A 25,772-nucleotide genomic window follows, 5' to 3' on the forward strand; every position below is an offset into this window, starting at 1 on the left:
GACAAGGGCATGGAGCATGGTGAAGACCACAGCATGGAACATTGTGATGACAGGCGTCATGGAGCATTGTGATGACAAGGGTCATGAAGAATTTTGATGATAAGGGCCATTTTACATTGTGATGAAAATGGCCATGTTGCATTGTGATGACAAGGGCATGAAGCATGGAGAAGACCGGAGCATGGAGAAGACCTCAACATGGAGCATTGTGATGAGACGGGTCATGGATCATTGTGATGAAAATGGTAATGAATCATTTTGATGACAGTGGATATGTAGCATTGTGATGAAAGGCATACTGGAGTATTGTATTGAAAGGGGTCATGTATTATTGTGATAAAAGGGATTATGGGGCATTGTGATGACAGGGGGTATGGAGCATTGTGATGAGAAGCGCCATGGAGCATTGTGATGACAAGGGCCATTTAGCATTGTGATGAAACGTGTCATGGAGCATTGTGATGAATGTGGTCATGGAGCATTTTGATGACATTGGGCATGGAGCATTTTGATGACAAGCTCCATCGAACATTTTGATGACAAGGGCCTTTTAGAATTGTGATGAAACGGGTCATAGGGCTTTGTGGTATATGTTGTTATAGAGCATTGTGACGCCAGGGGGCATGGAGCACTGTAATGACAGGGGTCATGGAGCATTGTGATGACAAGGGCCGTGGAGCATTGTGATGACAAGTGTCAAGGAGCATTGTGATAACAAGGGTCATGGAGCATTGTGATGACAAGGGCCTTGGAGTATTGTGATGATAAATTCATAGAATATTGTGATGACTCGGGCATGGAACACTGTGATGACAAGAGTCATGGAGAATTGTGATGTAAGGGGTCATCGGGCATTATGATGTCAGGGGTCATGAGGCTTTTTGATGACAGGGGTCATGTAGCATTGTGATGACAAGGGCCAATGAGAATTGTGACAACAGGTGTCATCGAGCATTGGGATGAAAGTTGTCATGGAGCCTTGTGATGAAAGGGGTCATGTAGAATTGTGATGACAAGGGCATGGAGCATGGTGAAGACCACTGCATGGAACATTGTGATGATATGGGTCATAGCACATTGTGATGAGAAGTGCCATGGAGTATTGCGATTACAAGGATCATGGAGCATTTTGATGATAATGACCATTTAACATTGTGATGAAAAGGGTCATGTAGCATAGTGAAGACAAGGGCATGGGGCATGGAGAAGAACAGAGCATAGAGAAAACCTCAACGTGGAGCATTGTGATGAGACGGGTCATGGATCATTGTGATGAAAGTGGTAATGAATCATTGTGATGACAGTGGATATGGAGCATTGTGATGACAAGGGGCATGGAGCACTGTGATGACAGGGGTCTTGGAGCTTTGGGATAACAGGGGCCATGGAGCATTGTGATGAAATGGGTACTGCAGCATGTTGATGGAATGGGTCATGGTTTATTGTGATGATAGCGATCATGGAGCATTGTGATGAAAGCGTTCATGGAGCATTGTGATGAAATGGGTCATGGAGCATTGTTGTGAAAGGTGTCATGGAGCAATGTGATGACAGCGGTCATGGAGCATTGTGATGACAAGGGTCATGGAGCCTTTGGATGAAAGCGTTCATGGAGCATTGTGATGACAGTGGTGATGGGGCATTGTGATGAAAAGAGTCAAGGATCATTGTGATGGCAAGGGCCATAGAGCATTGTGATGACAAGTGCTTTGGAGGATTGTGATGGTAAATTCTTGGAACATTGTAATGACTCGGGCATGGAATATTGTGATGACAAGAGTCATGGAGAATTGTGATGTCAGGGGTCAACGGGCATTGTGATGACAGGGGTCATGAGGACTTTTGTTGACAGGAGTCATGGAGCATTGTGATGACAAGGGCTATGAAAAATTGTGACAACAGGTGTCATGGAGCATTGGGATGAAACTCGTCATGGAGCATTGTGGTGAAAGGGGTCATGTAGAATTGTGATGAAAAGGGCATGGAGCATGGAGAAGACCACAGCATGGAACATTGTGATGACAGGGGGTATGGAGCATTGTGATGAGAAGCGCCATGGAGCATTGTGATGACAAGAGCCATTTAGCATTGTGATGAAACGTGTCATGGAGCTTTGTGATGAATGTGGTCACGGAGCATTGTGATGACAGTGGTCATGGGGCATTGTGAAGACGGGGGCATGGATCACTGTGAAGAAATGTGGCACGGAGCATTGTGATATCAGGGATCATGGAGCATTATGATAACAAGGGCAATGGAGCCTTGTGATGACAGGGGTCATTGAGCATTGTGATGAAAGCTGTCATGAAGCATTAGGATGAAACGGGGCATGGAGCATTGTGATGACTGGGGTCATGAAGCATTGTGATGTCAGGTGTCATGGAGCATTGTGATGAAAGGCGTCTGGAGTATTGTGATGAAAGTGGTCATGGATTATTGTGATGAAATGGATAATGGAGCATTGTGATGACAAGGTCCATGGAGCATTGTGATGACAAGGGCCATGGAGCATTGTGATGACAGGGGTCAAGTAGCATTGTGGTGACATTGGGCATTGAGCATTGTGATGATAAGCGCCATGGAGCATTTTGATGAGAAGGGCCTTTTAGCATTGTAATGAAACGGGTCATGGAGTTTTGTGATGAATGTGGTCACCGAGCATTGGGATGACAAGGGTCATGGAGCATTGAGATAAGAGGGGCCATGGAGCATTGTGATGAAATTGGTACTGCAGCATGTTGATGGAATGGGTCATGGTTTATTGTGATGATAGTGATCGTGGAGCATTGTGATGAAAGCGTTCATGGAGCATTGTGATGAAATGGGTCATGGAGCATTGTTGTGAAAGGGGTCCTGGAGCAAAGTGGTGACAGCGGTCATGGAGCATTGTGATGACAAGGGTCATGGAGCCTTTGGATGAAAGCGTTCATGGAGCATTGTGATGACAGTGGTGATGGAGCATTGTGAGGAAAAGAGTCAAGGATCATTGTGATGGCAAGGAACATAGAGCATTGTGATGACAAGTGCCTTGGAGCATTGTGATGATAAATTCTTGGAACATTGTAATGACTCGGGCATGGAACATTGTGATGACAAGAGTCATGGAGAATTGTGACAACAGGTGTCATGGAGCATTGGGATGAAAGGGGTCATGTAGAATTGTGATGACAAGGGCATGGAGCATGGTGAAGACCACTGCATGGAACATTGTGATGACAGGGGTCATGGAGCATTGTGATGACAAGGGTCCTGGAGCATTTTGATGATAAGGGCCATTTTACATTGTGATGAAAATGGTCATGTTGCATTGTGATGACAAGGGCATGGAGCATGGAGAAGACCTCAACATGGAGCATTGTGATGAGACGGGTCATGGATCATTGTGATGAAAATGGTAATGAATTATTGTGATGAGAGTGGATATGGAGCATTGTGATGACAAGGGCCATGGAGCATTGTGATGAAAGGCATACTGGAGTATTGTAATGAAAGGGGTCATGTATTATTGTGATAAAAGGGATTATGGGGCATTGTGATGACAGGGGGTATGGAGCATTGTGATGAGAAGCGCCATGGAGCATTGTGATGACAAGGGCCACTTAGCATTGTGATGAAACGTGTCATGGAGCATTGTGATGAATGTGGTCATGGAGCATTTTGATGACATTGGGCATGGAGCATTGTGATGACAAGCTCCATCGAACATTTTGATGACAAGGGCCTTTTAGCATTGTGATGAAACGGGTCATAGGGCTTTGTGGTATATGTTGTTATGGAGCATTGTGACGACAGGGGGCATGGAGCACTGTGATGACAGGGGTCATAGAGCATTGTGATGTCAGGGGTCATGGAGCATTGTGATGTCAGGGTTCATGGAGCATTGTGAGGACAAGGGTCATGGAGCATTGTGATAACAGGGGCCATGGAGCACATTGTGATGAATGTGATACTGGAGCATTGTGTTGAAAGGGTCATGGATTATTGTGATGATAGTGATCTCCGACTACTGTGATGATAGAGATCATGGAGCATTGTGATGAAAGCAGTCATGGAGCATTGTGATGAAATGGGTCATTGAGCATAGGAATGAAAGGAGTCATAGAGCATTGTGACGATAAGGGTCAAGGAGCTTTGCGATGACAGGGTTGATGGAGTATTGTTATGTCAGTGGTCATGGAGCATTGTGATAATAAGGGCCATAGAACTTTGTGATGACAAGGATCATGGAGAATTTTTTGACACGGGCCAAGGAGCATTGTGATGAAAGGGGTGATGGAGCATTGGGATGAAACTCGTCATAGAGCATTGTGATGAAACTGGTCATGGAGGCTTGTGATGAAAGGTGTCATGTAGGATTGTGATAACAAGGGCGTGGAACATGGTGAAGACTGCATGATGGAGCATCGTGATGACAGGGGCCATGGAGCATTGTGATGAAAGCAGTCATGGCGCATTATCATGGGAAGGGCAATGGAGCATTGTGATGCCATGGTTCATGGGGCATTGTGATGACAAGGGTCATGTAACATTGTGATGAAAAGGGTCATGTAGGATTGTGATGACAAGTGCATGGAGCCTGAGGAGATCACAGCATGGAGCATTGTAATGAGAGGGGTCATGGAGCATTGTGATGAAAAGAGTTAGGGAACATTGTGATGACAACGGCCATAGAGCATTGTGATGACACGGGCCAAGGTGCATTGTGATGAAAGGGGTCATGGATCATTTTGATGAAAGTGGTCATGTATTATTTTGATGACAGGGCATGTGGAGCATTGTGATGACAAGGGCCATGGATCATTTTGATGACAAGGGCCTTTTAGCATTGTGATGAAACGGGTCATGGAGCTTTGTGATGAATGTGGTCAAGGAGCATTGTGATGACCGGGGTCATGGGGCATTGTGATGATGGGGGCATGGATCATTGTGAAGAAATGTGTCACGGAGCATTGTGATATCAGGGATCATGGAGCATTTTGATGACAAGAGCCATGGAGCATTGTGATGACAGGGGTCATTGAGCATTGTGATGAAAGCTGTCATGAAGCGTTAGGATGAAACGGGGCATGGAGCATTGTGATGACTGGGGTCATGAAGCATTGTGATGTCAGGTGTCATGGAGCATTGTGATGAAAGGCGTCTGGAGCATTGTGATGAAAGTGGTCATGGATTATTGTGATGAAATGGATAATGGAGCATTGTGATGACAAGGGCCATGGAGCATTGATATGACAGGGGTCAAGGAGCATTGTGATGACATTGGGCATTGAGCATTGTGATGATAAGCGCCATGGAGCATTTTGATGACAAGGGCCTTTTAGCATTGTAATGAAACGGGTCATGCAGCTTTGTGATGAATGTGGTCACGGAGCATTAGGATGACAAGTGTCATGGAGCATTGAGATAAGAGGGGCCATGGAGCATTGTGATGAAAGGGGTACTGCAGCATGTTGATGGAATGGGTCATGGTTTATTGTGATGATAGCCATCATGGAGCATTGTGATGAAAGCATTCATGGAGCATTGTGATGAAATGGGTCATGAAGCATTGTTCTGAAAGGGATCATGGAGAAATGTGATGACAGCAGTCATGGAGCATTGTGATGACAAGGGTCATGGAGCCTTTGGATGGAAGCGTTCATGGAGCATTGTGATGACAGTGGTGATGGAGCATTGTGATGAAAAGTGTCAAGGATCATTGTGATGGCAAGGGCCATAGAGCATTGTGATGACAAGTGCCTTGGAGGATTGTGATGATAAATTCTTGGAACATTGTAATGACTCAGGCATGGAACATTGTGATGACAAGAGTCATGGAGAATTGTGATGTCAGGGGTCATCGGGCATTGTGATGAGAGGGGTCATGATGCTTTATGTTGACAGGGGTCATGGAGCATTGTGATGACAAGGGCCATGGAGAATTGTGACAACAGGTGTCATGGAGCATTGTGATGAAACTCGTCATGGAGCATTGTGATGAAAGTGGTCATGTAGAATTGTGATGACAAGGGCATGGAACATGGTGAAGACCACAGCATGGAACATTGTGATGACAGGAGTCATGGAGCATTGTGATGACAAGGGTCCTGGAGCATTTTGATAAGGGCCATTTTACATTGTGATGAAAATGGTCATGTTGCATTGTGATGACAAGGGCATGAAGCATGGAGAAGACCGGAGCATGGAGAAGACCTCAACATGGAGCATTGTGATGAGAGGGGTCATGGATCATTGTGATGAAAATGGTAATGAATCATTGTGATGAGAGTGGATATGGAGCATTGTGATGACAAGGGCCATGGAGCATTGTGATGAAAGGCATACTGGACTACTGTAATGAAATGGGTCATGTATTATTGTGATAAAAGGGATTATGGGGCATTGTGATGACAGGGGGTATGGAGCATTGTGATGAGAAGCGCCATGGAGCATTGTGATGGCAAGGGCCACTTAGCATTGTGATGAAACGTGTCATGGAGCATTGTGATGAATGTGGTCATGGAGCATTTTGATGACATTGGGCATGGAGCATTGTGATGACAAGGGCCTTTTAGCATTGTGATGAAACGGGTCATAGGGCTTTGTGGTATATGTTGTTATGGAGCATTGTGACGACAGGGGGCATGGAGCACTGTGATGAAATGGGTCATGGAGCATTGTGATGTCAGGGTTCATGGAGCATTGTGAGGACAAGGGTCATGGAGCATTGTGATAACAGGGGCCATGGAGCATTTTTACGAAAGGGGTACTGGAGCATGTTGATGGAATGGGTCATGGTTTAATGTGATGATAGCGATCATGGTGCATTGTAATGAAAGCGTTCATGGAGCATTGTGATGAAACGGTTCATGGAGCTTTGTGGTGACAGGGGTGACTTAGTATTGTGATGAAAGGAGTCATGGATCATTGTGTTGGGAAGCGCCATAGAGCATTGTGATGACAAGGGCCGTAGAGCATTGTGATGACAAGTGTCAAGGAGCATTGTGATTACAAGGGTCATGGAGCATTGTGATGACAAGGGCCTTGGCGTATTGTGATGATAAATTCATAGAACATTGTGATGACTCGGGCATGGAACACTGTGATGACAAGAGTCATGGAGAATTGTGATGTAAGGGGTCATCGGGCATTGTGATGTCAGGGGTCATGAGGCTTTTTGATGACAGGGGTCATGGAACATTGTGATGACAAGGGCCAACGAGAATTGTGAAAACAGGTGTCATCGAGCATTGGGATGAAAGTTGTCATGGAGCCTTGTGATGAAAGGTGTCATGTAGAATTGTGCTGACAAGGGCATGGAGCATGGTGAAGACCACTGCATGGAACATTGTGATGATATGGGTCATAGCGCATTGTGATGAGAAGTGCCATGGAGCATTGCGATTACAAGGATCATGGAGCATTTTGATGATAATGACCATTTAACATTGTGATGAAAAGGGTCATGTAGCATAGTGATGACAAGGGCATGGGGCATGGAGAAGAACGGAGCATAGAGAAAACCTCAACGTGGAGCATTGTGATGAGACGGGTCATGGATCATTCTGATGAAAGTGGTAATGAATCATTGTGATGACAGTGGATATGGAGCATTGTGATGACAAGGGGCATGGAGCACTGTGATGACAGGGGTCTTGGAGCTTTGGGATAACAGGGGCCATGGAGCATTGTGATGAAATGGGTACTGCAGCATGTTGATGGAATGGGTCATGGTTTATTGTGATGATAGCGATCATGGAGCATTGTGATGAAAGCGTTCATGGAGCATTGTGATGAAATGGGTCATGGAGCATTGTTGTGAAAGGTGTCATGGAGCAATGTGATGACAGCGGTCATGGAGCATTGTGATGACAAGGGTCATGGAGCCTTTGAATGAAAGCGTTCATGGAGCATTGTGATGACAGTGGTGATGGGGCATTGTGATGAAAAGAGTCAAGGATCATTGTGATGGCAAGGGCCATAGAGCATTGTGATGACAAGTGCCTTGGAGGATTGTGATGATAAATTTATGGAACATTGTAATGACTCGGGCATGGAATATTGTGATGACAAGAGTCATGTAGAATTGTGATGTCAGGGGTCATCGGGCATTGTGATGACAGCGGTCATGAGGCTTTTTGTTGACAGGAGTCATGGAGCATTGTGATGACAAGGGCTATGGAAAATTGTGACAACAGGTGTCATGGAGCATTGTGGTGAAAGGGGTCATGTAGAATTGTGATGAAAAGGGCATGGAGCATGGAGAAGACCACAGCATGGAACATTGTGATGACAGGGGGTATGGAGCATTGTGATGAGAAGCGCCATGGAGCATTGTGATGACAAGAGCCATTTAGCATTGTGATGAAACGTGTCATGGAGCTTTGTGATGAATGTGGTCACGGAGCATTGTGATGACAGTGGTCATGGGGCATTGTGAAGACGGGGGCATGGATCACTGTGAAGAAATGTGGCACGGAGCATTGTGATATCAGGGATCATGGAGCATTATGATAACAAGGGCAATGGAGCCTTGTGATGACAGGGGTCATTGAGCATTGTGATGAAAGCTGTCATGAAGCATTAGGATGAAACGGGGCATGGAGCATTGTGATGACTGGGGTCATGAAGCATTGTGATGTCAGGTGTCATGGAGCATTGTGATGAAAGGCGTCTGGAGTATTGTGATGAAAGTGGTCATGGATTATTGTGATGAAATGGATAATGGAGCATTGTGATGACAAGGGCCATGGAGCATTGTGATGACATGGGTCAAGGAGCATTGTGGTGACATTGGGCATTGAGCATTGTGATGATAAGCGCCATGGAGCATTTTGATGAGAAGGGCCTTTTAGCATTGTAATGAAACGGGTCATGGAGTTTTGTGATGAATGTGGTCACGGAGCATTGGGATGACAAGGGTCATGGAGCCTTTGGATGAAAGCGTTCACGGAGCATTGTGATGACAGTGGTGATGGAGCATTGTGAGGAAAAGAGTCAAGGATCATTGTGATGGCAAGGAACATAGAGCATTGTGATGACAAGTGCCTTGGAGCATTGTGATGATAAATTCTTGGAACTTTGTAATGACTCGGGCATGGAACATTGTGATGACAAGAGTCATGGAGAATTGTGACAACAGGTGTCATGGAGCATTGGGATGAAAGGGGTCATGTAGAATTGTGATGACAAGGGCATGGAGCATGGTGAAGACCACTGCATGGAACATTGTGATGACAGGGGTCATGGAGCATTGTGATGACAAGGGTCCTGGAGCATTTTGATGATAAGGGCCATTTTACATTGTGATGAAAATGGTCATGTTGCATTGTGATGACAAGGGCATGGAGCATGGAGAAGACCTCAACATGGAGCATTGTGATGAGACGGGTCATGGATCATTGTGATGAAAATGGTAATGAATCATTGTGATGAGAGTGGATATGGAGCATTGTGATGACAAGGGCCATGGAGCATTGTGATGAAAGGCATACTGGACTATTGTAATGAAATGGGTCATGTATTATTGTGATAAAAGGGATTATGGGGCATTGTGATGACAGGGGGTATGGAGCATTGTGATGAGAAGCGCCATGGAGCATTGTGATGGCAAGGGCCACTTAGCATTGTGATGAAACGTGTCATGGAGCATTGTGATGAATGTGGTCATGGAGCATTGTGATGACAAGCTCCATCGAACATTTTGATGACAAGGGCCTTTTAGCATTGTGATGAAACGGGTCATAGGGCTTTGTGGTATATGTTGTTATGGAGCATTGTGACGACAGGGGGCATGGAGCACTGTGATGACAGGGGTCATAGAGCATTGTGATGTCAGGGGTCATGGAGCATTGTGATGTCAGGGTTCATGGAGCATTGTGAGGACAAGGGTCATGGAGCATTGTGATAACAGGGGCCATGGAGCACATTGTGATGAATGTGATACTGGAGCATTGTGTTGAAAGGGTCATGGATTATTGTGATGATAGTGATCTCCGACTACTGTGATGATAGAGATCATGGAGCATTGTGATGAAAGCAGTCATGGAGCATTGTGATGAAATGGGTCATTGAGCATAGGAATGAAAGGAGTCATAGAGCATTGTGACGATAAGGGTCAAGGAGCTTTGCGATGACAGGGTTGATGGAGTATTGTTATGTCAGTGGTCATGGAGCATTGTGATAATAAGGGCCATAGAACTTTGTGATGACAAGGATCATGGAGAATTTTTTGACACGGGCCAAGGAGCATTGTGATGAAAGGGGTGATGGAGCATTGGGATGAAAGGCGTCATGGAGCATTGTGATGACAAAGGTCAGGGAGTATTGTGATGACAGGAGTCATGTGGCATTGTGATGACAGTTGTCTTGGAGCATTGTGATGACAGGTGTCATAGTGCATTGATATGACAGGGATCATGGTGCATTGTGATGATACTGTTCATGGAGCATTGTGATGACACGTGCCAAGGAGCATTGTGATGAAAGGGGTGCTGGACAATTGTGTTGACATGGGTCACGGAGCATTGTGATGAAAGGGGTTATGGAGCATTGTTTTGACGGGGTCCTGGCACATTGTGATGACATGGCTTATGGAGCATTGTGATGTCAGAGGCCATGGAACATTGTGAAGAAAGGAGTCATGGAGCATTGCGATGACCCAGTCCATGGAGCATTGTGATGAAAGTGGTCATGGAGCATTGTGATGAAAGTTGTCGTGAAGAATTGCGATGAAAGGGGGCATGGAACATTGTGATGAAAAATGCCATGGAGCATTGTCATGACAAGGGTCATGGAGCATTGTGATGACAGCTGTTCTGGAGCATTGTGACTACAGGGGGCATGGAATATTTTGCTGAGAGGGGTCATGGGGCATTGTGTTGACAGGGGGCATCGAGTATTGTGATGAAAGGCATACTGGAGCATTGTGATGAAAGGGGTCATGGATTATTGTCATGAAAGGGGTCATGGTGCATTGTGATGACAGGGGGCCTGGAGCATTGTGATGAAAGGCGTACTGGAGCATTGTGTTGTCAGGTGTCATGGAGAATTGTGATGTCAAGGGCCACGGAGCCTTGTGATGACAGGGGTCATGGAGCATTGTCATGACAAGGGCATGGAGGATTGTGATGACAGGTGTTATGGAGCATTGTGATGACAAGGGCTATGGAGCCTTCTGATGACAGGGGTCATAGGGTAGTGTGATGACAGGGGTCATGCAGCATTGTGATGACAAGGGCCATGGAACATTGTGATGACAGGTGCATGGAGCTTTGTGAAGAATGTGGTCATGGAGCATTGTGTTGATAGTGGGCATGGAGCATTGTGATGACAGGTGTCATGGGGCATTGTGGTAACAGTAGCCATGGAGAATTGTGATAAAAGGGGTACTGGAGCATTGTGATGAAATGGGTCATGGAGCATTGTGATAACAAGTGTCATTTAACATTGTGACGAAAAGTGTTATGTAGCATTGTGATGACAAGTGCATGGAACATGGTGAAGACCACAGAATGGAGCATTCTGATGACAGGGGTCATGGAGCAATGTGATGACAGGTTTCATGGAGCATTCTGTTTACAGGGGTCTTGGAGCATTGTGATGAAAGCAGTCATTGCGCATTGTCATGGTAAGGGCCATGGAGCATTTTGATGACATGGGTCATAGAGGATTGTGATGACTGGTGTCATGGAGCATTGTGATGAAAAGCACCATGGAGCACTGTAATGACATGGGCGATTTAGCATTGTGAGGAAACGTGTTATGGAGCATTGTGATGAATGTGGTCATAGAGCATTTTGATGACATTGGGCATGGAGCATTGTGATGACAGGGGTCATGGAACATTGTGATGTCAGGAGTCATGGAGCATTGTGATGACAAGGGCCATGAAGCCTGGAGAAAATCACAGCATGGAGTATTGCAATGAGACGGGTCATGGAATATTGTGATGAAAAGAGTTAGGGAACATTGTGATGACAAAGGCCATAGAGCATTGTGATGACACGGGCCAAGGTGCATTGGGATGAAAGGGGTCATGGATCATTTTGATGAAAGTGGTCTTGTATTATTGTGATGACAGGGCGTATGGAGCATTGTGATGACAAGGGCCATGGAACATTTTGATGACATGGGCCTTTTAGCATTGTGATGAATCGGGTCATGAAGCTTTGTGATGAATGTGGTCACCGAGCATTGTGATAACAGGGGTCATGGGGCCTTGTGATGACAGCGGGCATGGAGCATTGTGATGAAAGACGTACTGGAGTATTGTAATGGAAGGGGTCATGGCTCATTGTGATGATAGCGATCATGGAGCATTATGATGAAAGCGGTCATGGAGCATTGTGTTAAAATGGGTCATGGAGCATTGTGATGAAAGGTGTCATGGATCATTTTGATGATAGTGATCATGGAGCATTGTGATGAAAGTGGTCATGGACCATTGTGATGAAAGGGATAATTGAGCATTTTGATGAAAGGGGTCATGGAGCACTGTGATGAAATGTGTCATGGAGCATTGTGATGACAGTGCATATGGATCATTGTGATGATAAGTGCTATGGAGCATTGTGATGACAAGTGTCATGGACCATTTTGATGAAAGAGTCATAGAGCATTGTGATGAGAGGGGTTATGGAACATTGTGATGACAGATGTCATGGAGAATTGTGATGAAACGGGCATGGAGCATTGTGATGACAAGATACATGGAGCATTGTGTTGACAGTGGTCATGGGACATTGTGATGACAGGGGGCATGGATTATTGTGCTGAAAGTCGTCTGGAGCATTGTGATGAAAGTGGTCATGGATTATTGTGATGAAATGGATAATGGAGCATTGTGATGACAGGGGGCATGGAGCATTGTGATGAAATGTGTCACGGAGCATTGTGATATCAGGGATCATGGAGCATTGAGAGGACAAGGGCCATGGAGCATTGTGATGACGGGTCATTGAGCATTGTGATGAAAGTTGTCCTGAAGCATTGTGATGACATGGATTATGAATCATTGTGAGGTCAGGTGTCATGGAGCATTGTGAAGAAAAGCATCTTGAGCATTGTGATGAAAGTGGTCATGGAATATTGTGATGAAATGGATAATTGAGCATTGTGATGACAAGGGCCTTTGCACATTGTGAGGTAAGCGGTCATGGAGCATTGTGATGAAAGGGGTACTGGAGCATTGTGATGAAATGTATTATGGAGCATTGTGATGACGAGGTTCATTTAACATTGTGATGAAAAGGGTCATGTAGCATTGTGATGACAAGGGCATGGAACATGGTGAAGACCACAGCATGGAGCATTGTGATGACAGGGGTCATGGAGCATTGCGATGAAAGCAGTCATGGCGCATTTTCATGTGAAGGGCCATGGATCATTTTGATGACATAGGTCATGGAGCATTTTGATGGCAAGGGTCATTTAACATTGTGATGAAAAGGGTCATGTAGCATTGTGATGACAAGGGCATGGAGCCTGGAGAAGATCACAGCATGGGGTATTGTAATGAGAGGGCTCATGGAGCATTGTGTTGAAAAGAGTTAGGGAACATTGTGATGACAACGGCCATAGAGCATTGTGATGACATGGGCCGAGGTGCATTGTGATGAAAGGGGTCATTGATCATTTTGATGAAAGTGGTCATGGATTATTGTGATGACAAGGGCCATGGAACATTTTGATGACAAGGACCTTTTAGCATTGTGATAAATCGGGTCATGGAGCTTTGTGATGAATGTGGTCACCGAGCATTGTGATAACAGGGGTCATGGGGCCTTGTTATGACAGCGGGCATGGAGCATTGTGATGAAAGACGTACTGGAGAATTGTAATTGAATGGGTCATGGCTCATTGTGATGATAGCAATCATGGAGCATTATGATGAAAGCGGTCATGGAGCATTGTGTTGAAATGGGTCATGGAGCATTGTGATGGAAGGTGTCATGGATCATTGTGATGATAGTGATCATGGAGCATTGTGATGAAAATGGTCATGGACCATTGTGATGAAAGGGATATGGAGCATTTTGATGAAAGCGGTCATGGAGCCTTGTGATGAAATGTGTCATGGAGCATTGTGATGACAGTGCATATGGAGCATTGTGATGACAAGTGTCATGGAGCATTTTGATGAACGGGTCATAGAGCATTGTGATGAGAGGGGTTATGGAACATGGTGATGATAGATGTCATGGAGAATTGTGATGACATGGGCATGGAGCATTGTGATGACAAGATACATGGAGCATTGTGATGACAGTGGTCATGGGACATTGTGATGACAGGGGGCATGGAGCATTTTGATGACATGTATCATGAAGCATTGTGATATCTGGTGTCATGGAGCATTGTGATGAAAGGCGTCTTGAGCATTGTGTTGAAAGTGGTCATGGAATACTGTGATGCAATGGATAATGGAGCATTGTGATGACAAGGGCCATGGCGCATTGTGAGGTTAGCGGTCATGGAGCATTGTGATGAAAGGGGTAGTGGAGCATTGTGATGAAATGGGTCATGGAGCATTGTGATGACAAGGGTCATTTAACATTGTGATGAAAAGGGTCATGTAGCATTGTGATGAAAAGGGCATGGAACATGGTGAAGACCACAGAATGGAGTATTGTGATGACAGGGATCATGGAGCATTGCGATGAAAGCAGTCATGTCGCAATGTCATGTGAAGGGCCATGGAGCATTGTGATGACATGGGTCACGGAGCATTGTGATGACAAGGGTCATTTAACATTGTGATGAAAAGGGTCATGTAGCATTGTGATGACAAGGGCATGGCGCCTGGAGAAGATCACAGCATGGAGTATTGTAATGAGAGGGGTCATGGAGCATTGTGATGAAAAGAGTTAGGGAACATTGTGATGACAAGGGCCTTTTAGCATTGTGATAAATCGGGTTATGGAGCTTTGTGATGAATGTGGTCACGGACCATTGTGATGACAGGGGTCATGGGGCATTGTGATGACAGGGGGCATGGAGCATTGTGATGAAAGATGTACTGCAGTATTGTAATGGAAGGGGTCATGGATTATTGTGATGAAAGTGATCATGGAGCATTGTGATGAAAGTATTCATGAAGCATTATGATGACAGGGGCCATGTACAATTTTGATGAGAAAGGCCATGGAGCATTGCGATGACAAGTGTCACGTATCATTGTGATGACAGGGGTCATGGGGCACTGTGATGACAAGGGCCCTGGAGCATTGTGATGACAGTGATCATGGGGCATTGTGATGACAAGTGTCATCAATCATTGTTATGACAAGTGCCATGGACATTGTGATGAGAGGGTTCATGGAGCATTTTGGCAAATTTGGTCAGGCAGCATTGTGATGAAAGGCATACTGGAGCATTGTGATGAAAGGGTTCATGGCTCATTGTGATGATAGTGATCATGGAGCATTATGATGAAAGCGGTCATGGAGCAGTGTGTTGAAATGGGTCATGGAGCATTGTGATGAAAGGTGTAATTGATCATTGTGATGATAGTGATCATGGAGCATTGTGATGAAAGTGGTCATGGAGCATTGTGATGAAAAGTGCCATTGAGCATTTTGATGACATGGACCTTTAGAATTGTGATGAAACCTCTCATGGAGCTTTGTTATGAATGTGGTCATGGAGCATTGTGATGACAGTGGGCATGGAGTTTTGTGATGAAAAGCACCATGGACCATTGTGATGACAAGGGGCATGGAGCACTGTGATGACAGGGGTCAAGGAGCTTAGGGATAACAGGGGGCATGGAGCATTGTGATGAAAGTGGTACTGGAGCATTGTGTTGAAAAGGGTCATGGATTATTGTGATGATAGTGATCATGGATTACTGTGATGATAGCGATCATGGAGCATGGTGATGAAATCGGTCATGCAGCATTATGAAGAAATGGGTCATTGAGCATAGGAATGAAAGGAGTCATGGAGCATTGTGATGACAAGTGTCAAGGAGCATTGAGATGACAGGGTTCATGGAGTATGGTGATGACAGTGGTCATGGAGCATTGTGATGAAAGGAGTCATGGAGGATTCAGATGACAAGGGCCATAAAGCTTTGTGATGACAAGGGTCATGGAGGTTTTTGATAACATGGGCCAAGGAGCATTGTGATGAAATGGGTGATGGAGCATTGGGATGAAACTCGTCATAGAGCATTGTGATGAAAGTGGTCATTGGAGCTTGTGATGAAAGGTGTCATGTAGGATTGTGATGACAAGGGCATGGAACATAGTGTAGACCACAGCATGGAGCATTGTGATGACAGGGGTCATGGAGCTTTGTGATGAAAGCAGTCATGGAGCATTGTCATGGGAAGGGCCTTGGAGCATTGTGATGACAAGTGTCATTTAACATTGTGATGAAAAGTGTCATGTAGCATTTTGATGACAAGGGCATGGAGCCAGGAGAAGATCACAGCATGGATATTGTAATGAGAGGGGTGATGGAGCATTGTGATGAAAAGAGTTAGGGAACATTGTGATGACAACGGCCATAGAGCATTGTGATGACACGGACCAAGGTGCATTGTGATGAAAGGGGTCATCGATCATTTTGATGAAAGTGGTCATGTATTATTTTGATGACAGTGCATATGGAACATTGTGATGACAAGGGCCATGGATCATTTTGATGACAAGTGCCTTTTAGCATTGTGATGAAATGGGTCATGGATCTTTTTGATGAATGTGGTCACGGAGCATTGGGATGACAGGTGTCATGGGGCATTGTGATCACAGGAGGCAGGGAGCATTGTGATGAAATGTGTCATGGAGCATTGTGATATCAGGGATCATGGAGCATTATGATAACAAGGGCCATGGAGCCTTGTGATGATAGGGGTCATTGAGCATTGTGATGAAAGTTGTCATGAAGCATTGGGATGACACGGGGCATGGAGCATTGTGATGATAGGGGTTATGAAGCATCGTGATGACAAGGGCATGGAACATGGAGAAGACCGGAGCATGGAGAAGACCTCAACATGGACCATTTTGATGAGACGTGTCATGGATCATTGTGATGAAAATGGTAATGAATCATTGTGATGACAGTGGATATGGAGCATTGTGATGACAAGGGCCATGGAGCATTGTGATGAAAGGTGTACTGGAGTATTGTAATGAAAGGGGTCATGGATTATTGTGATAAAATGAGTTATGGGGCATTGTGATGACAGGGGGCCTGGAGCACTGTGATGAAAGTCGTACTGGAGCATTGTGTTGTCAGGTATCATGGTGAATTTTGATCTCAAGGGCCATGGAGCCTTGTAATGACAGGGTTCATGGAGCATTGTCATGACAAGGTCATGGAGGATTGTGATGACAGGTGTTATGGAGCATTGTGATGACAAGGGCCATGGAGCCTTGTGATGACAGGGGTCATATGGCAGTGTGATGACAGGGGTCATGCAGCATTGTGATGACAAGGGCCATGGAGCATTGTGATGACTGGTGCATGGAGCTTTGTGAAGAATGTGGTCATGGAGCGTTGTGATGATAGTGGGCATGGAGCATTGTGATAACAGGTGTCATGGAGCATTGTGATAACAGTAGCCATGGAGCATTGTGATGAAAGGGGTACTGGAGCATTGTGATGAAATGGGTCATGGAGCATTGTGATGACACTTTTCATTTAACATTGTGATGAATAGGGTCATGTAGCATTGTGATGACAAGGGCATGTAACATGGTGAAGACCACAGCATTGAGCATTGTGATGACAGGGGTCATGGAGCATTGTGATGAAAGCCGTCATGGCGCATTGTCATGGGAAGGGCCATGGAGCATTGTGATGACATGGGTCATGGAGCATTGTGATGACAAGGGTCATTTAACATTGTGATGAAAAGGGTCATGTAGCATTGTGATGACAAGGGTCATTTAGCATTGTGATGAAATCTGACATGGAGCATTGTGATGAATATGGTCATGGAACATTGTGATGACAAGGGTCATGGAGCATTGTGATGACAAGTGCATGGAGCTTGGAGAAGATCACAGCATGGAGCATTGTGATGATAAGGGCCATGGAGCATTGTGGCAACAAGGGTCACGGATAATGGTGATGAAATGGGATAAGGAGCATTGTGATGAAAATGGTCATGAAGCATTTGAATGACAGGGGGCATTGATCAGTGTGATGATAAGGACCATGGAGCATTGTGATGAAAAGTGTCATGGATAATTGTGGTGACAGGGGTCACGGAGCATTGTGATGACAGGGCTCATGGGGCATTGTGATGAAAGGAGGCATGGAGCATTGGGACGAAAAGCACACTGGAGTATTTTGATGAAAGTTGTCACGGATTTTTGTAAAGAAATGGATCATGGAGCATTGTGATGTTAGGGGTAATGGAGCATTGTAATCAAAGTTGTAAGGGAGCATTGTGATGAAAGGGGTAATGGAGCATTGTGATAAAAGTGGTCATGGGTCTTGTGATGTCAGGGGGCATGGAGCAATGTGATGCCAAGGGCCATGGCGCCTTGTGAGGAAAGCGGTCATGGAGCAATGTGATGAAAGTGGTCAGGGAGCATTGTGATGAAAGGGGTACTGTAGCATTGTGATAAAAGGGGACATGGGGCTTTGTGAGGACAAGGGTCATGGAGCAATGTGATGACAAGGGCCATGGCGCATTGTAAGGAAAGCGGTCATGGAGCATTGTGATGACAAGGGCATGGAGCATGGAGAAGACCGGAGCATGGAAAAGGCCTCAACATGGAGCATTGTGATGCAATGGGTCATGGATCATTGTGATGAAAGTGGTAATGAATCATTGTGATGACAAGGGCCATTTAGCATTGTGATGGAACGTGTCATGGAGCATTATGATGAATGTGGTCATGGAGCATTTTGATGATATTGGGCATGGAGCATTGTGATGACAAGCTCCATCTAGCATTTTGATGAGAAGGGCCTTTTAGCATTGTGATGAAATGGTTCATGGCGTTTTGTGATGAATATGGTTATCGAGCATTATGATGACTGTGGGCATGGAGCACTGTGATAACAGGGGTCATGGAGCATTGTGATGTCAGGCATCATGGAGCATTGTGATGAGAAGGCCATGGAATATTGTGATGAAATGGTTCATGGCGTTTTGTGATGAATATGGTTATCGAGCATTATGATGACTGTGGGCATGGAGCCCTGTGATAACAGGGGTCATGGAGCACTGTGATGTCAGGCATCATGGAGCATTGTGATGACAAGGCCATGGAACATTGTGATGACAGGTGCATGGAGCTTTGTGAAGAATGTGGTCATGGAGCATTGTGATGTTATTGGGCATGGAGCATTGTGATAACAGTTGTCATGGAGCATTGTGATAACAGTGGCCATGGAGCATTGTGATGAAAGGGGTACTGGAGCATTGTGATGAAATGGGTCATGGAGCATTGTGATGACAGGTATCATGAAGCATTGTGATGAAAATTGTCATGGAGCATTGTGATGACAAGCGCCTTTGAGCACTGTGATGACAAGGGCCTTTTAGCATTGTGACGAAACTTGTCATAGAGCTCTCTGATGAATGTGGTCATGGTGCATTGTGATGAGAGTGGGCATGGAGCATTGTGATGACTAGCGCCATGGACTATTTTGATGACAAGTGGCATGGAGCTTTGTGATGACATGTTCATGGAGCATTGTGATGACAGGGTCATGGGGCATTGTGATAACAGGGGCCATGGAGAATTGTGATGAAAGGGGTACTGGAGCATTGTGATGAAATGGATCATGGATCATTGTGATGAAAGTGGTCATGGACCACTGTGATGACAGGGGTCATGGAGTATTGTGATGACAGGGGTCATGGAACATTGTGATGACAGGGTTCTAGTAAGCATAGTGATGACAGATGTCATGGAGCATTGTGATGAAAGGAGTCATGTAGCATAGTGATGGCAAGGGCCATAGAGCTTTGTGATAACAGGGGTCATGGAGAATTGTGATGACATGTTCCAAGTTGCATTGTGATGAAAGTGGTCATGGAGCATTGTGATGAAAGTGGTCATGGAGCACTGTGATGACAGGGGTCATGGAGCTTTGTGATGACAAGGGCCATACAGTTTTGTGATGACAAGGTTCATGGAGAATTGTAATGACACGGGCCAAGGAGCATTGTGATGAAAGGGGTGATGGAGCATTGGGATGAAAATCGTCATAGAGCATTGTGATGAAAGTGGTCATGGAGGCTTGTGATGAAAGGGGTCATGTAGGATTGTGATGACAAGGGCATGGAGCATGGTGATGAAAGGAGTCATGGAGCATAGTTATGGCAAGGGCCATAGAGCTTTGTGATGAGAAGTGTCACGGAGAATTTTGATGACATGGGCCAAGTAGCATTGTTATGAAAGGGGTCATAGAGCATTGTGATGAACGTGGTCATGAAGCTTTGTGATGACAAGTATCATGGAGCATTGTGATGACAAGGGCAATGGAGCATTGTGATGGCAGGCATCATGAGGCATTGTGATGTCATGTGTCACGAGGATTTTTGATGACAGGTGTCATGGAGCACTGTGATGAAAGTGGTCATGGAGCATTGTGTTGACAAGGGCCAAGGAGCATTGTGAGTACAAGAGTCATGGAGCATTGTGATGACAAGGGCCTTGGAGTATTGTGAAGATAAATCATGGAACATTGTGATGACACGGGCATGTAACATTGTGATTACAATAGTCATGGGGAATTTTGATGTCAGGGGTCATCGGGCATTGTGATGTCAGGGGTCATGTAACTTTTTGAAGACGGGTCATGGAGCATTGTGATGAAAGGGGTCATGGAGCATTGTGACGACAAGGGCCATGGAGAGTTGTGATGACAGGTGTCATGGAACATTGTGATGAAAAGGCCATGGAGCATTGTGATGACAGGGGTCATGGAGCTTTGTGATGACAAGGGCCATACAGCTTTGTGATGACAAGGTTCATGGAGAATTGTAATGACACGGGCCAAGGAGCATTGTGATGAAAGGGGTGATGGAGCATTGGGATGAAAATCGTCATAGAGCATTGTGATGAAAGTGGTCATGGAGGCTTGTGATGAAAGGGGTCATGTAGGATTGTGATGACAAGGGCATGGAGCATGGTGAAGACCACAGCATGGAGCATTGTGATGACAGAGGTCATGGAGCATTGTCATGGGAAGGGCCATGGAACCGTGTGATGACATTGGTCATGGAGCATTGTGATGACAAGGGTCATTTAACATTGTGATGAAAAGGGTCATGTAGGATTGTGATGACATGGGCATGGAGCCTGGAGAAGATCCAGCACAGAGTATTGTAATGAGAGGGGTCATGGAGCATTGTGATGAAAAGAATTAGGGAGCGTTGTGATGCCAAGTGCCATAGAGCATTGTGACGACAAGGGAAATGGAGCATTGTGATGACACAGGCCAAGGTGCATTGTGATGAAGGGGTCATGGATCATTTTGATAAAAGTGGTAATGTATTATTGTGATGAAAGGGGTCATGGATCATTTTGATGGAAATGGTAATGTATTATTTTGATGATAGGGGATATGGAGCATTGTGATGAAAGTAGTCATGAAGCATTGTAATGAAACGGGGCATGGAGCATTGTGATGAGAGGGGCCATGGAGCATTGTGATGAATGTGGTCATGGAGCCTTGTGATGACATTGGGCATGGAGCATTGTGATGAAAACCGCCATGGAACATTTTGATGACAAATGCTTTTTAGCATTGTGATGAAATGGGTCATGGAGATTTGTTATGAATGTCGTCATGGAGCATTGTGTTGTCATGGGTCATGGAGAATTGTGATGACGAGGGCCATGGAGCATTGTGATGACAAGCGCCATTGAACATTGTGATGAACCGCGTCATAGAGCTTTGTGATGAATGTTGTCTTGGAGCACTGTGATGAGAGTGGGCATGGAGCATTGTGATGACAAGCGCCATGGACTATTGTGATGACAAGGGGCATGGAGCATTTTGATGACACGGGCCAAGGTGCATTGTGATGAAAGGGGTCTTGGATCATTGTGATGATATCGATCATGGAGCATTATGATGAAAGCGGTCATGGAGCATTGTGTTTAATGCGTCATGGAGCATTGTGATGACAAGTGTCATGGAGCATTGTGATGACACGGGCATGGAGCATTGTGATGATAAATTCCATGGAGAATTGTGATGAAAGAGGTCATGGGGCATTGTGATGAAAGCGGTTATGGATCATTGTGGTGACAGAGGTCATGAAGAATTCTGATGAAATGGGTACTGGAGCATTGTGATGACAATGGTCATGGAGCATTGTGATGACATGGGTTAAGGAGCATGGTGATGAGAGTGGACATGGAGCATTGTGATAATAGGCGTAATGGGGAATTGTCATGACAGCAGGCATGGAGTATTGTGATGAAAGGCCTACTGGAGCATTGTAATGAAGGTGGTCATGGAATATTGTGATGAAATGGATAATGGAACATTTTGATGACAGGGGTCATGGAGCGTTGTGATGAAAGTGGTCATGGAGCATTGTGATGACAAGCGCCATGGAGCATTGTTATGACAAGGGCCTTTTAGCATTGTGATGAAATGGGTCATACAGCATTGTGATGAATGTTGTCATGAAGCATTGTGATGATAGTGGACAAGGAGCATTGTGATGACAAGCGCCATGGAGCATTTTGATGACAGGTGTCATGGAACCTTCCGAAGACTGGAGCCATGGACCATTGTGTTGAAACGTATACACGATCATTGTGATGACAGGGGTCATTGAGCATTATGATGAAAGTTGTCATGAAGCATTGTGATGACAGGTGGCTTGGAGCATTGTGATGACGTGGGTCATGGAGCATTGTGATGAAAGGACTCATGCAGCATTGTGATGACATGGGCCAAGGAGCATTGTGATGAAAGGGGTCTTGGATCATTGTTATGAAAGTGGTAATGAAGCATTGTTATGACAGGGCGCATGGAGCATTGTGATGACAAGGGCCTTGGAGCATTGTGGTGACATGTGTCATTAGGCATTGTGATGACAGGGGGCATGGATCATTGTGATTAAATGCTTACTGGAATATTGTAATGAAAGGGGTCATGGATTATTGTGATGAAAGAGATCATTGAGCATTGTGATGCTAGTATCATGGAGCAATATGATGAAAATGGTCAGGGAGCATTGTGATGAAAGGGGTAATGGAGCATTGTGATAAAATGTGTTATGGGACATTGTGATAAAAGGGGGCGTGGAACATTGTGATGAGAAGCAGCATGGAACATTGTGATGACAAGGGCCTTTTAGCATTGTGATGAAACGTGTCATTGAGCATTGTTATGAATGTGGTCATGGAGCATTGTGATGAAAAGCGCCATGGGGCATTTTGATGAAAAGGGCCTTTTAGCATTGTGATGAAATGGGTCATGGAGCTTTGTGCTGAATGTGGTCCTGGAGAATTGTGGTGACAAGGAGCATGAAGCATTGTGATGAAACGGGTCATGGAGAATTTTGATTTCAGTGGTCAAGAAGCATTGTGATGACAAGGGCTATGGAGCATTGTGATGACAGGGTCCATGAAGAATTGTGATGAAAGGGGTACTCGAGCAGTGTGATGACAGGGTTCATTGAGGATTGTGATGAATGTTGTCATGAAGCATTGTCATGACAGGGGGCATGGAGCATTGTGATGACAGGGCTCATGGAGCATTGTGATGACAGGGGGCATGGGGCACTGTGATGACAGGGGCATGGAGCATTCTGATGAAACGCATACTTGAGTTTTGTAATGAAAGTGGTCATGGTGTATTGTGATTACAGAGGGCATGGAGCATTGTGATGACAAGTGTCATGGAGCATTGTGATGACAAAAGCCATGGAGTATTCTGATGACAAAGTCATGTAACGTTGTAATGCCACGGCATAGAGCATTCTGATGACAAGAATCATGGAGAATTGTGATGTCAGGGATTACAGAGCATTGTGGTGACAGTGGGCATGGAGCATTGTGATGACATGGGCCATGGAACATTTTGATGAAAGGCGTCATGGATCATTGTGATCAATATTGTCATGTAGCATTGTGATGAAAGGGGTCATGGGGCATTGTGATCACAGGTGGCTTGGAGCATTGTGATGACAGTGGGCATAGAGCATTGTGATGACACGCGCCATGGACCATTGTGATGAGAAGGGGCATGGAGCATTGATGACAGGGGTCATGGTGCATTGTGATAACAGGGGCCATGGAGCATTGTGATGAAAGGGGTCATGGATTATTGTGATGATAGTGATCATGGAGCACTGTGATGGAAGTGGTCATGGAGCATTGTGATGACAGGTGTCAAGGAGCATTGTGATGACAAGGGTCTTGGAGCATTGTGATGACAGGGTTCATGGAGCATTGTGATGAGAGTGGTCATGGAGCATTGTGATGAAAGTTGTCAGGGCGCATTGTGATGAATAGGGTAATGGAGCATTGTGATAAAAGGAGTCATGGGGCACTGTGATGACAGGAGGCATGGAGCATTGTGATGACAAATGCCATGGGGCATTGTTATGACAAGGATCATGGAGCATTGTGATGAAAGTGGTCAAGGATCATTGTGGTGATTGCGATCATGGAGCATTGTGATGGAATTTGTCAGGAACATTGTGATGAAAAGGGTCATGGAGAATTGTGATGACAGGGGTCAAGGAGAATTGTGATGACAAGGGTCTTGGAGTATTTTGATGAAAGGAGTCATGGAGCATTGTGATGACAAGGGTCATAGAGCATTGTGATGATAAGAGTCATGGACTATTGTGATGAAAGTGGTCAGGGAGCATTGTGATGACAAGTGTCTTGGAGCTTATTGATAATAGGTTTCATGGAGCATTGTGATGACAGGGGTCATGGAGCATTGTGATGAAAGTGGTCAGGGAGCATTGTGATGACAGAGGGCATGGAGCACTCTGATGAAAACCCCATGGAGCATTGTGATGACAAGTGCCATTAACATTGTGATGAAACGGGTCATGGAGCATTGTGATGAAGGTGGTCATGGAGCATTGTGATGACAAGGGTCATGGAGCATTTTGATGAAAGGCGTGCTGGAGCATTGTGATGAAAGGAGTAATGCATAATTATGATGAAAAGGATCATGGAGCATTGTGAATACATGGGGCATGGTGCATTGTGATGAAAATGGTCATGGAGCATTGTGATGAGAAGGGGCATGGAGCATTGTGATGACAGGGTTTATGGAGCATTGTGATGACAGGGGTCATGGGGCATTGTGATGACAGGGGTCCTGGGACATTGTGATGTCAGGGGTTATGGAGCATTGTGATGACAAACGCCATGGAGCATTGTCAGGACAAGGGCCATTTAGCATTGTGATGAAACGGGTCCTGGATCATTGTGATGATAGCGATAATGGAGTACTGTAATGAAAGTAGTCATGGAGCATTGTGATGAAAGGGGTCATGGAGCATTCTGATGACAGATGTCATGGAGCATTGTGATGAGAAGGGCCATGGAGCACTGTGATGAAAGGGGTCATGGGGTATTCTGGTGACAGGGGGCATGGAGCATTGTGATGACAAGCGGCATGGAGAATTGTGATGACAAGGGCCATGGAGCATTGTGATTACAGCGGTCATTTGGCATTGTGATGTCAAGAGCCATGGAGTATTGGGATGAGAGGGGTCATCTGGCATTGTGATGTAAGGGTTACTGGATCATTGTGATGAAAGGCGTCTTGGATCAGTGTGCTGAAAAGGATCATGGAGCATTGTGATGAAAGTAGTCATGGACTATTGT

At 45.2% G+C, this 25,772-nt stretch overlaps 1 long non-coding RNA gene across 6 annotated transcripts in view; it reads left to right on the top strand.

Annotated features, from left to right (window-relative positions):
* Window positions 1–5,913: 5,913 nt before the first annotated feature.
* LOC309635588 overlaps window positions 5,914–25,772 on the top strand; it is a 104,376-nt gene continuing 84,517 nt past the window's right edge. For 2 of the 6 annotated variants that reach the window (XR_014248916.1, XR_014248917.1), the window contains exon 1: window positions 16,720–17,101. This is a non-coding gene — a long non-coding RNA (uncharacterized lncRNA). Of the gene's footprint in view, window positions 5,934–16,611; window positions 16,637–16,719; window positions 17,102–17,694; window positions 17,973–19,183; window positions 19,233–22,824; window positions 22,991–25,772 lie in introns of those variants that run through there. The other 4 variants (XR_014248918.1, XR_014248914.1, XR_014248915.1 and 1 more) reach the window with 4 other exon arrangements.

The sequence above is a fragment of the Balaenoptera borealis genome (assembly GCF_965194805.1).
Source record: "Balaenoptera borealis genome assembly, chromosome: 1".
Lineage (NCBI taxonomy): Eukaryota > Metazoa > Chordata > Mammalia > Artiodactyla > Balaenopteridae > Balaenoptera > Balaenoptera borealis.